This window comes from Piliocolobus tephrosceles, chromosome 2 (assembly GCF_002776525.5).
Source record: "Piliocolobus tephrosceles isolate RC106 chromosome 2, ASM277652v3, whole genome shotgun sequence".
NCBI classification, from domain to species: domain Eukaryota; kingdom Metazoa; phylum Chordata; class Mammalia; order Primates; family Cercopithecidae; genus Piliocolobus; species Piliocolobus tephrosceles.
The window spans coordinates 60,029,287-60,042,167 of record NC_045435.1 but is presented as its reverse complement, the minus strand read 5'-3'; the positions used below and the strand labels follow the sequence as shown (position 1 = coordinate 60,042,167).

The 12,881-nt window shown below is 32.7% G+C and overlaps 1 protein-coding gene across 11 annotated transcripts in view; it reads left to right on the top strand.

Annotated features, from left to right (window-relative positions):
- The window catches only part of CNTN6 (contactin 6), a 307,467-nt gene that overhangs the window by 3,244 nt on the left and 291,342 nt on the right, over window positions 1–12,881 (top strand). The gene's annotated exons all lie outside the window — the stretch shown is intronic.

Genomic DNA, 12,881 nt, shown 5'->3' with positions numbered 1-12,881 from the left:
CCATACTACCTGAATTTAAACTACATCAGTTTTGCATTATAGAGTATGTACATTCTGGCTGAATTCCCACGATCTTAGACTAAACTTATTTCAAAATTGAAAGGAATTATTCTTTACCAACAGGCTTTTACTACCCAATTCACCATTCCTGCGTTCTTTACTTTTAATTATCTTTTGGGTTGTTAGATTTCACTAAGTAGTAGTACCAAAGAAATAGTCACAGGTGCTATATTTTCTGTGAGTTTGCATACTTGAACATGTATTGCTTTTGCCTTAGACATGCAAGATACATTATCTTTCTTGGATTAAGCTCAATTTTTTATTTTGGAAATGTGTAAATGTTTAAGCATTTTTGGAGACCCTTTCCATATTGAAAGTTGTTTTGCAACATTTTTAGGTATGTCTGCAGTTTCCGTCATTGTACGTGACTTGCTTTTTTTCTAATAAATGCCTACGTGATTCTTTTGTTGTGTGTGTGTGTGTGTGTGTACAGAATATTCCTGGATTTGTTCCATTTTCATTAACATTTTTTGAGGTTTGCCCCATTGATTTAAGATTCTTTTATTTCAGAATTTGTTGTTGTACTATTTCTTTTTTGTCCCTTAACCAAGCGTGGCCAAATTGCTTCTTTCTTTTCTTCAGGATCACCAATTGTGTACATGTTGTATCTCATTTATCTGCTTTCCACATCTTTCATATCCAAATTTCTTTTCAATTTTAATTGACAGATTGGTTATCTTCTTTACTTGAGAACCACTTATTCTCTTGTTTGCCACTTGAATGAATAGTATAGCTTATAGTAAACCTATTAAGGCACAACCTTCTGTATTGTGATGTTGTAAATACATGTTTCCTTCTCTCAACACTCTAGCAATTTCCTCAGCTGGCAGGTTTTTGGGCAATCTGTATCCTCTGAAAGTAAGAGAAAAAGAAAGTACTTACCAGTTTTCTCTGATATCTCCCAAAAGTCCATGATTTTTAGCATTTGGCAGCAATGGAAATGGGCTTCAAGTTGTGTTTTGGGGTTGTGTCCACTAACATTTTCATTGAAGACAGAGGGTTTTTTGCTTTGTTTTTTATCCCCACCACTATCACTGCTACCTTTTGTATTTCTCCTTATTTTTTCTCTGGGACAATAGAGGAAATAAAAAAATCTCTTTATTTAAGGAGTTTTAAGTAGCAGTCTTTCAGTTTGGAAGAATTCTTTGAATGAAAATTTTATTAGAATGTTGTTATTGTCAGTATTCATATTGAAAAAAGCTATTCTAGTTAAAACTGAGTTAATCTGCATGGTGTGTTGTAGTATTAAACATTTATTATGGTAAAGACATAACACAGGACATAGTAGAGGAAAAAACAGAGTCATTGGGCATGCCTTCTGATAATGTCTCCTATTAGTCTATATTGATGAAGTCTGTGGCCTACTTAACTTATTGCAATGAGTCCTAAGGTAATTTACAGAAACTTTACATCATAGTAACATGAATCAAAATCTGTAGACTCAAATTCTTTTTGAAAGTACACTGAGTATAAAACTTACATGTATTAGATTTACAATTAAATGAATAAATGAACGAATAAATAAATGATTTTCCTTAGATCTCAAATCCTTAAAAGAGGCAGTAAAAGAACATGATGTGTCCTATGAAGTGTTCTAATAAACTAATGATCTTACTAAAAAACGAATCGCATTTTCTCAATGTCAATAAAATGATAGTGAGAGCAAGATTCAGGAGGCAAGCTCTTGAGCTGAAGCACCACCCATTGTAGCTTTCCTTCCCTATATCTACCACAGAATAGCTCTGTGGTCTCAGGCAAGTTTCTTAGCCTCTTTATACCTCAGTTTCCCCATTCATAGTGGAGATAATATTAATACTGACTTTGCAGTATTATCAAGATAACTCAGCAGGTAAATATGTAAACAACCTTGGAAGAAAGCCTGACAATTAATAAGCACTCTATGTGTTAGTTGTTTAGTTATTGTTATAGTATTATTACTATTATAACATTTATATATGAGCCTTGGGATCAATTGGGTAAAAATAATATAAAACAATGAAAAGAATAAAATTACAATTGTCATCTAATCAATTGTATTGGGTATTTAGTAGAGAATTAAATTTGGAGTGTAAATCATAAGTGGATATTAAAATAGAGCTCAGGGAAAATGGTGAGAAGATCTAGAGATGCTGGTCCCTGGATCCAACTAGATTAAAAATAGAAACGGTATTTCTGTATACACCGAGCAATTGGACCTGATCAAGAAAAAGGGTATATTTAATTTTCTGATTATAAAAGCAATGAACAGAAAAGCATGAGAACAAATAAGCCAGAATTTCTTTCTTCAAAGAAAAACATCACAAATACTTGTACATTTCTTTCCTGTTGTTTTATGTTGTTGTTGTTGTTGTTGTTCTTTTTTATGATAATGCCCTAATAAAGTAATGGATGCACCTGGAAACAACAGTAAAATTTGAAATTACAGAGAAGACAGTAAAATAAAAAATAAAAGACCTTTCCACCATTTCCTGTCTCATTTCACAGAAATGTTTTCTATAGTTGATTTTATTGTAATTTTTTCCTTCTGGCCATCATTATACATTTGAATAATATATTTGACTTCTATTGCAGAATCTATAAACTCAACATCTTGTCTGCTGACTCCATTTTTTAAAAGATGGGCAGTTTTTCCTATTTTCACACTTTCACAAGAAAATTTTAGGTGTTACATAAGTCTGAATTCTTTTGGCAGTAATGCACATATATATGTATATTTTTTGGTAAAGTGGGAAATTTTAAGTATTGAAGGAAGGATTAAATTTAATAATTACCAATTCCCATCCCTCAGAATTACCAAACACTAAATTTTATTGGAGATTGAACATTTTCAGTATTCACAAAATGAAAATATTAATGTAATATATAATAAGGGCCTACATTGTAACTCTACCTACTCCATTCCTCACTCTACATTACTATGAATTGTATATTTATATATAATTTTTATATGTGTAAGCATATATAAAATATTGTTTTAAAACATTATGGAAATGGTATCATACTGAAAACAAACTTATTTAACTAGTGTAACTCATTCCGTATTAGACTATTTAGACTCATTCTTATAAATAAATACAGTTCTAGGATATATTTCACCTTATGTATTTTGTACTCTTATTATTCATTCTCTTATTGAGGGTTATTTAATTTATTGAAAATATTCACTATCGCAGTGTTCTATTATCACATGCATAGAAAACTTACACACATTAAGTGAGATTTTCATTAAGAATATCAAGTCTGTGCTGCCTGTCAACAATTTCATGTTTGTTATTTCTGATCTCAGAATTCCTCTCTTTCAACAAATGTACTTAATTCATCTGCACCTATTATGACGTTGATCAAGTTAGACTTATTTCTTATTTTATATTCAAGAAAAGTGTTTTTCAATAATCAATGTTTCATTGGTTTGAGCAAATATTCTTTATTCATTTTTTCATCTTTTACTAGTTAAAAATGGTATACTCCCATTATCATATTTTAGTAAATAACTATTTTAACATAAAATATACTTTTATATTTTCAAATAAAGACTAAAGAGAGTATATCTTCACAAACAGGACAATGACTTGTTGAAATTTACTCCAAGATACTTCTCCCAGTGCTCATATTTGCACTATTTATTTTTAAACTGCCCCCAATATTTTTGTCAAGGTTTTTTTAGACTTATGACGTGATTTCCTGAGTTCTTTATTTACCATATTCTTGCTATTTATGTGCATATCCTAGATTCTTTTCTTGTTCTCTGAAGACCATTTTAAGGTCATTCAAAAATTGTTTTAAACTCCCTTAAAAAATTATTTGTTGAAAATAGCTTACGTTAGTCACATTCTAAAATAATACTGTAGTTTGTCAGAGCACTCTATGTGGATGATACTTTTCTCTCAACAATTTTTGCATATTCTGTTCCATCATCTTCTGGAATATAATTGTGCTCCTGAGGGGACTGTTTATGATTCAATTATCACAATTCTGAAGATATATTCCTCTTTTCACTCAGACAGATTTTAAGAATTTCTCTTTGTCATTGATTTCTTCAAGTTCACTACAATATGAGTAGTTGTGGAGTTGTTTCAAATGTATCTCAGTGAGGCCTCTGCAAGCTCCTAAATCTTTCTTTGATTCTGAAAAATTCTCAGCTATTATATATTTCAATCTTGCATCTTTTAAATCCTTTTATTTTCTCCTTCAGGAATGCTAATTCATTATTTCTAGGCTTCTGTCTTTGATTTCTTTTCATTTCGTTCATTTTCTGGTGTTGCAGTCAGTGTAATTTCTACCCATCTGTATTTTATACTTTTATTTTAAAAAAATAGTTTTAATTTCTATAATTATATTGTTCTTTTAAAAATTATCCTGCTATTCTGCTTATTCTTAATAGTTTCTCTCCCATTCTTAAGCTGTTGAAAAAATTTCAGTAAGTTTATTTTAAAGTTAGATTGTGATTGTTTTACTATTTTAATTTTTAGAGGCAAATTTCTTTATTACTTATGTCTGCTGGATTTCCCTCATGGTGGTTCATTCTTCCTGGTGCTCATAACTTTTTTATGACAAATTTACTTTCAACAGATGTTGTTTTCTATGGGAGACCAACATTATTTGAGTTGTGTATGCTTTTGCCTAGCATTGCATTGCTATTGCTTCTACAGTGGCTCTACAAGTATCTCTGGTTCTGGACTATTTTATATGTGAATTTTTTGGCTTCAAATTATCTTACCAAACAGACAGAATGAATTTGGGCCCTGCAACCAAGCTTAGTACACGTTCTGGGTTCTGACTGTCTTTTGGGAATTCTTTTTTCTACCCGATCACCAGGTTTCTATAAGGTCAGCTATGTCATGCACAGGCCCCCATTTTGGGAGGTTATTCCAACTTTATAATCTCCTTGCCAATCTGAGTTTCTCTCCATTTGGTGCCTCTGAGGGCTTACCTCTTTAACATTTAACCTCGGTTATGTGTACTTCTTAAAGGGTTTTTATACTTATATAGCATTTGTATGTGTCTATAGTGGAAAAGAAATCCTTCTGCTTCACGTTGCATGGTGCCATGTACTTCCCTATACTTCCATGTTGACTGGACTTGTTCCCATCTGCTTTCCATCATTTAGAAAGTCATCAAACTTTCTTACTTACTGGTATTTTATTTTTATCTGGTACTCTCATGGTTTCATGGAGTTATTTTGTTATAGGCAATGGAACATTTGCTAATTTTTTCTCTGGAAACATTGTCAAGTCTCAGGTATATAATCTAATAAGAAATGGTTAATGCCAATTGTATATGTCTTTTCATTGGCTCCACAAAGGTTACTGCAACAAATTAAAGTGCTTGGTTTAGTCCAGTGAGAGAATATGTTAGGGAGTTCTAGAATTTAGTTAGAAAAGCAAGCCAGTGGATGTTATTAGTTTATATATTCTTTGGGAGTGGCAGCTCTATTAATTCCTTAAGTTTAATGGTGTGCAAATGCATAAAATGTAGAAGCAATTATTCAAAAACTTTGTTAGCACAGCAATTCCTGGTGACACAGTACAAGCTGAATGTTAAACGGATCATTTTTTTAAGATGATTTCTGCTGAATAAAAGTGAGAATATTAGATGGCTCCTTTTAAAAATCCTTTTTAAAAGTCTTCTTTTAAGGCAGGAAGGAGAGACTCAAACAAGATATTTGGTGAAGTTTCTAGTAATTTATCACTATGAATGAGCTCTCAAAAGAATGTAGACATTTTATTTTCAATGACTTGCTTGTATATTGTTTCAAAGTTTAATTTATTTGGTTTCTCACATTTGTATGTCTAATGTGGTTGTGTAAAGAACTCTGTATGGAGACTGCTGAGCTATCTTTCTAAACAATGGGAGTGCGATATACTTGCTGGAATAGAGCTTTTAGTGAAAGAACATGATTTTCCTTTCTGGCATCTAACAGGGTCTCCCAATCACTAAAGCACAATAAATGAAAGAGAAGGTCGGAAAACAGGTGTGCTGCTAATTTTCTATCAGCAGAGTTAAGAATAAATTAAAGAATAGTCCTGCCGGGCGTGGTGGCTCACGCCTGTAATCCCAGCAATTTGGGAGGCCGAGACGGGCCGATCACGAGGTCAGAAGACCGAGACCATCCTGGCTAACACGGTGAAACACCGTCTCTACTAAAAAATACCAAAAAATTAGCCTGACGTGGTGGCTGGCGCCTGTAGTCCCAGCTACTCCGGAGACTGAGGCAGAATGGCGTGAACCCGGGAGGCGGAGCTTGCAGTGAGCCGAGATTGCGCCACTGCACTCCAGCTTGGGTGACAGAGCGAGATTACAAAAACAAAACAAAACAAAACAAGACAAATGTCCGTTAAGTTGTGTTGACATGAAGAAGTTTCTGTTATTCTAGACTTGATAGAACGCGCTTTCTAAAAGTGGAACATGAAGGTGTTTTCTAGGCATTTAATGTTGTTAGTAAATTCCTAAACATGCTCAGTTGTGAATCTGTGTTGCTGACAGGTAGAATTTTGACAGTCCTATATATAAATTTACCACAAAAGTATATGTTGAAAATAGTTCTATCAGAATTAGCCGGTGGTTATAAAACATATTTTTTTCAGAGGTGCCGATGTTACTTTTTTGTTGTTACTTTGTGCAGACTGTGCCTATTTGGTTTGTAGACAAGAGAAGGAAGCTTTCTATCTGCTTTCTTTAGGGCACTTAGGTGGCAAAAGCATTATTTTTACTGACGTCACTCTTATTCTGTCTTTTGTCATGCAGATGTACAGAGTGATTACGCAATAAACAGCAACAACTTTCTCATAGAAAAAGAGAGACTGGAGTTTAAAGAAAAATAACCTCTTCATTATGTGTAGTTCAACATAGGAAGCCAAATAGCAGTTTTTAAGAAATTACACACACAAGACGCAATGCCTGAGCCAACTGCTTTCACCATTAGGGGCTCCTTTTACTTATGAGGAAAAGTCATTTTTCCAAAGAAACATGGAACAAAATCTTGAAGTTTTAAGATTCACATATATCTTTAGAAATCCAAAAATAATGTTATTCTTTGAGTATTAACCCCTGGATATTATTTTCTTTTATGATTTTTTTCTACATGAAACTGTCTTCAATTCATACAAAAATTCTAGTTAATTCTGATCAATAATTTAACACACTAAATTATCAATATTAATAATATTTTATTCAACAGTATATACTAGTAAAAATTCCACAAGTATTGGCTGAATACTTGCTATATAATAGATGCTATTTCAGGCACTGGTGATGCAACTATGAGCAAGGCAGAGAAGAGTTCTGTTCCTGTAAAATTCACATTCTGATATATATTCTTGAATTCAATTAAATATACATGTCTGCCAAGTGGAAGGGGGAGCTAACATTGTTAATTTCAGGTCTTACCTGAGAAATGAGCATGAGAAGCCTTTAAATTATTTCATTCCAAGATGATTATTTTAGTAAACTTGCATAATGAGATGCACCAAAAAGACTAAATAAAAAGAAACATATATTTACTAAGAATAATAATTATTCCTCTATTTTTATAGATAGTGATATATTCTGGGTTTTTCAGAGGATTAACAAAAATAGGATCTCATATTATATACATGTTTATGGAATTTCCTAATCATATACTCAACTCTTTACCTGAAAGTTATTCATTTTCAACAAGTGAATAGTACTTGTGAATTTACTAAGATGGTAAAATTTGTTCAAAATTTGCAAACTACACTAAATTATTTAATAACCATGGTAAATTACTATGTATATAACAAGTGAAGGAAATTAATAACCAACAGAATATTGTTTAATACATTTTTCCAATTATGAAATCATATATGTTTATTACACAAAATTTGGAGAAGACAAAATATGCACGGGTTGTTATTCTATTACTCTGTATATGGCATCATTTCAGTAATCGTATGTATGTGTGCATTTAAAATACAAAATTGAGATGAATGTATACATTCTGCTTTATAGCTTGTTTTTATTAATTAACATCTTATAAACATTCTCAAGTATCATTAAATATTCTCCTAATGCTGAAGGATTTTTCACCAGATGGGTGTTCCCTGTTTACTCAAACCAATAACCTATCATTGGATAGTTATCTTTTACACAATTTATTGAACAATGCTATGATACATATCCTTGTACCTGAATCTTTTAATATGTGTCTGATTATTTCTTAAAAACAAATTCCTAGTAGTACAATTTCCAGGTCAAATTGTGAAATTTTAAAAATGTGAGTGTGTATATTACTAAATTGTCCTTTAGGGAGACAACTCCCTCTGTACTTTCAGGCAGGTGAATACTCTTTGTGATCATCCCCATAAACACTAAATATTATTAATTGTGATTACTCTCCGATTGGATTACAAAGCAAATATGCAGATAACAGTATTTCAGTATTGCTCTCTATTACATTTTTGAAAATACATGCCTGAATAAATATTCCATGAGTGTTTGAACCACTTGTGTCTGCTCATTTTGCTGAAGTCAGTCCCTGTCTTTTGTTTATTCTTTGATATTTTACATTTTTTCTTATGCTCAGGAAGTTCATCATATATCGATGAGATAACTTGTAATTTTCACTTTTTTTCAAGTTTATAAGACATTTAACTTATATTTTAAGTGTGAAACCTTGGAAAATGTTTTATAAATTATTTGAACCTTGGTTTTCAAATGTACACAGTGCAGCTGGTAACACCTGACCTGGCTTTCACAAACTCAGAAGGGTCAGATGAAAACTGAAATAGTTAATGTTTCTAAATGCATTTTTATAGTTATAAGTGGTATACAGTTATTGTTCTAGTCATATTAAAGATAAATCAGTGTTTGTCCTAAATTGCAAGTCCAGTCATGAGAAAGTCTACAACTTAAAGTTTTCTAAATATAGGTCCAATGTTATCAACTTTTTAGCTCCGGCACCAACAGCGTCTGGCCTGTGGTGTGTGCTCATTAAGTGCCTGCTTAATGAATGTAGACTCTAAGTATACTAGAGAAACATAAATTCAAATACATCTGTGCTCATTCCAAGTATGCTATTACAGTGTCATCTAAATCTAATGGTGAACAAAATAGCACATATTAAAATGATAATTAATGTTAAACTTCAATTTATGTATCTGCGCTTGGCAACCATGGTAATCCACTCCATGATGAAGCAGTCGGGAAATTTAAGTAGTTATTTATTTCATCACTACAAATTGTATTTGAGACCTGTGTTTTGGAGGTAATCTATATTGTGGGCTTTTCAGGAATTTGGTATGTTAGGGAAATTCAGGACTGCATATGGGGAACAAGGAATGGGTTTTAGGATAAAAAGAAACTGTAATCATCCCTGAATGAAGAAATAATTTATACATTACAGAGAGGTAAAGTATACACAAGGTGTGTGATATTTTCTTCTTCAAAAACCCTCCCAAAATGTGAGATATATAACTTGCTTTTCCAGATGCTCAGAACAAGAAAGAACTTCCTTTTGTCTTAACTTGCATTTAAGTTACCATAACACATGATTTTAGTATTTGATGTTATTTGACTTTGGCAGAACATAATTAAATAAGGTGTTTGACTTTGCCAAAGAGAGTTTTAGAAACAAATTTGTGTTTGGTTTAGATCTGAGGCCAGGTGTTCAAGACCAGCCTGGGCAACAAAGTGAAACTCACACCTGTAAAACACACACACACACACACACACAATATCTCTCTCTCTCTCTCTCTCAAACTTTGGCATTTTGGTAATAAATATTAAAGCCGTGAAACAAATATGTTTTACTTATAGCTTAGAATGACCACACTTATTAAAAAAGTTAATACACATTATGCTGCAGTAACAAACCACACCCCAAATCTTAGGAGTCTGAAACAAAGATTTCTTTGTGTACAACTGTGAGGCAACTGTCCTTTATGAGAACGGCGGTGTTATAATACCATATGAATACATGTTTCCACAGTTTCAGTAAAGAGGTAGTTCTCGAGACTTTCAGTGGCAACTAAACACTTTCACCCAGAAGTGATACGTCTCACTTGAATTCACATTTCATTGGTTGAAGCAAAACACTCAAGAGAGTGAGTGAAGAAGTGAAATTCCTTATATGCCTAGAAAGAGGGGAATGAGACATACTGGTGAATAACAACAGCATCTATGACTGAGTTTGCTAACAAGAAGTTGTTTACCTGGCCCTTATCCTCACTAACAAATCAACTTCAGTTGTGTGAAGCAATCTCACTCAATACCACAGGTAGCATTTTAGTTTAGTTTTGTTTTGTTCTGTTTTATTGAGAGATATATTTTCAACTCTTTGTACATATTGAGCAGTAAATCAACTTTTTTTCTGCTAAAAAGTTACTCAATGGCCACCTCATCCATTACATTTTTCCTCACTGAATGATTGATGAATTCAGTAACTCTCTGGATCTATCCACCACGTTTAAAACTCTGGAGTATCATGGCTTAGAGATACACACTGTCCTCACAAATCTTAGGGCATTTTGAGGAAATGTACTTGAATTAAATTGCTACGTAAAATATCATCTAAGTGCCCACAAAGAACAGGTACTTAAGAGCATGCAATGACCAAGTGACGAAAGTCTGTGAAAGCTTCCACAGGGAATTGATGAGTAGGCAAGGCTAGTTCCGCGTAAGGAGAAAGTGTTCTCATGGAAAGAAGAGTGGATGAGGGGAGGGGATATGGCAGGAGTGAGGTACTGAAAAAGCCAAGGTTGAAGTCCTGGGGGATCAGAGATCCAGGTGACAGAAGAGGTTAAAGAAGTACGAGAAGCTGACCAAGAGGTTTCTGCAGCCCATGCCAAGCCTTTGAATTTTATTCTTAACAAAATAGAGGAGCTACTGGTGATTTTTGAGAATGAAGTAATACAGTCAGACCTAGGCATTGAAATAATCATCCTGTCTAGTATGTGGCAAACATCATTTTTTCTTATTCAGGTATGGGGCATCAGGCAGACAGGAAACCCAGGAAGGAAATGAATAGGCAAGGAGAAAATATGCATCAATCTAGACTATCTTCTCTTTTGATGACAAGACAAAATTTGCTCCGAATTTCACAAACTCTGAATTTTTGTGCTTTTTTTCACATAAGCTGTTTTTCATAATATTCAATTGACACAATTGGAAATAAGTGAAACAATGTTTTGTTAATTTTTAAAGTACAAATGCAAAGTAAAAAGATTGGAAAATATGTAAAATAATAACAGAAAAATGAAATCATATATAATACATGCTCCCAAAAATTACTCTTGAGTATTTTCCTGAATTTTATATTTTCAGGAAAACAAAAGTTCTAATGTTTTTATTCTGAGGAAGTGTTTATAAAATATATAGTCTTGTATACTCAGAATGAAATATATAATATATATAAATATACAGAACAAAATGTATGCATATTTCATTGTGAGACTTTATAAAAATATAAAATGAAAATATAAAAATGTATATATATAAATATATAATAATATATTATAAAATATAATGTAATATTCTCACTGTGGTAGATAATCTCCAAACATGGCCACCAACAATTCCTCCCCTCCTTGTATATACAGGCCATTCCTCCCTTTAAAAAGTAGTATCTATTTCCTTCTCTCTAACTGAGACCTGCCCTCATGATTTTTTTTTTTTTTTTTTTTTTGAACAATAGAATTGATGGAAGTAAAGCTGTGCCAATTCTTAGCCCTTCAAAGACCAAGCAGCTTCTGTTTTCATGTTCTTGGAACCCAAACCCTATGCAGGAAGGAAGTCAGGGTTTGTACTGAAAAGAGAGGCTTATAGAATACCCGTAAGATGAAAGACCACATGAAGAGAGAGACCACAAGGACTCTCCAGCCAAGAGTCTTCATCTAGGCATGCAAGAGAGGCTTCCTTGGAGTCTTTGGTCCAGTTGTGAAATGGTGACACTACCTGGATACAAAGAATAGTCCAGCAAACCCACAGAACTTTGAGAAATAATGAATCGCTGTTGTTTTAACCACTAGGTTGTGAAGTGGTTTCTTATGTAGTCTTCAATAAATAAAATAGCCACTTTTTCAGTTTTTATAAGGAAACTAAAATGCTATGCAGTGTCTTTGAGTTTTCTACTTTGCTCCTTGCGGACCCTTAATTTACTCATCCTATTAAAAATATATCCAGACATGTCTCTGAAAGTTGTGTGTTGGTTAATTTTGAATTTAAAAGTCTTTAAAGTTATAAACTCTGCAATCAGACCAGGAAAATGAAAAAAATATAGATGGGAAATTCCTGTTAAATTCGTTTTCACTTTGGTGTGTATAATATGTGCAGAATTAGTTGGAATTACTTGAATTTTGAACAAAGACCAATATATAAGAAATACATGCTGATTTTGGCCTTCACGGATAAAAATATGAAGAGCAAGGCAGATTCACAGATATCCATATGCTTAGAGTCAAGAATGTAGCTGACTTCCTTTTATTCTTAAAAACCTTTATAAACTTCTTAAGTGATATATGGTACACTGTGAACTCGAGTGTTACTTTTATATCAGGTTATAAATAATGTTGGCTAGAAGTCTATCCAATGAACTTTCCCTTTTACTTCACATATTCTCTGGGCTCATGGTTAGCCAGAACAATTTAGAGGCCAAACACATAATCAAAATTATCACATGCCTTTTTATTGCATGGTGGGATTATTTTGTTTTGCTGACATATAACATTTTGGTCAATAATAATAATAACAATAAAACAGCATTGAGTTACTCAAATGTTAGTTGGAGCTCTTCAGAGAAGTAGAACCAATAGTGCCACATATCTATCTATCTATCTATCTATCTATCTATCTATCTATCTATCTAT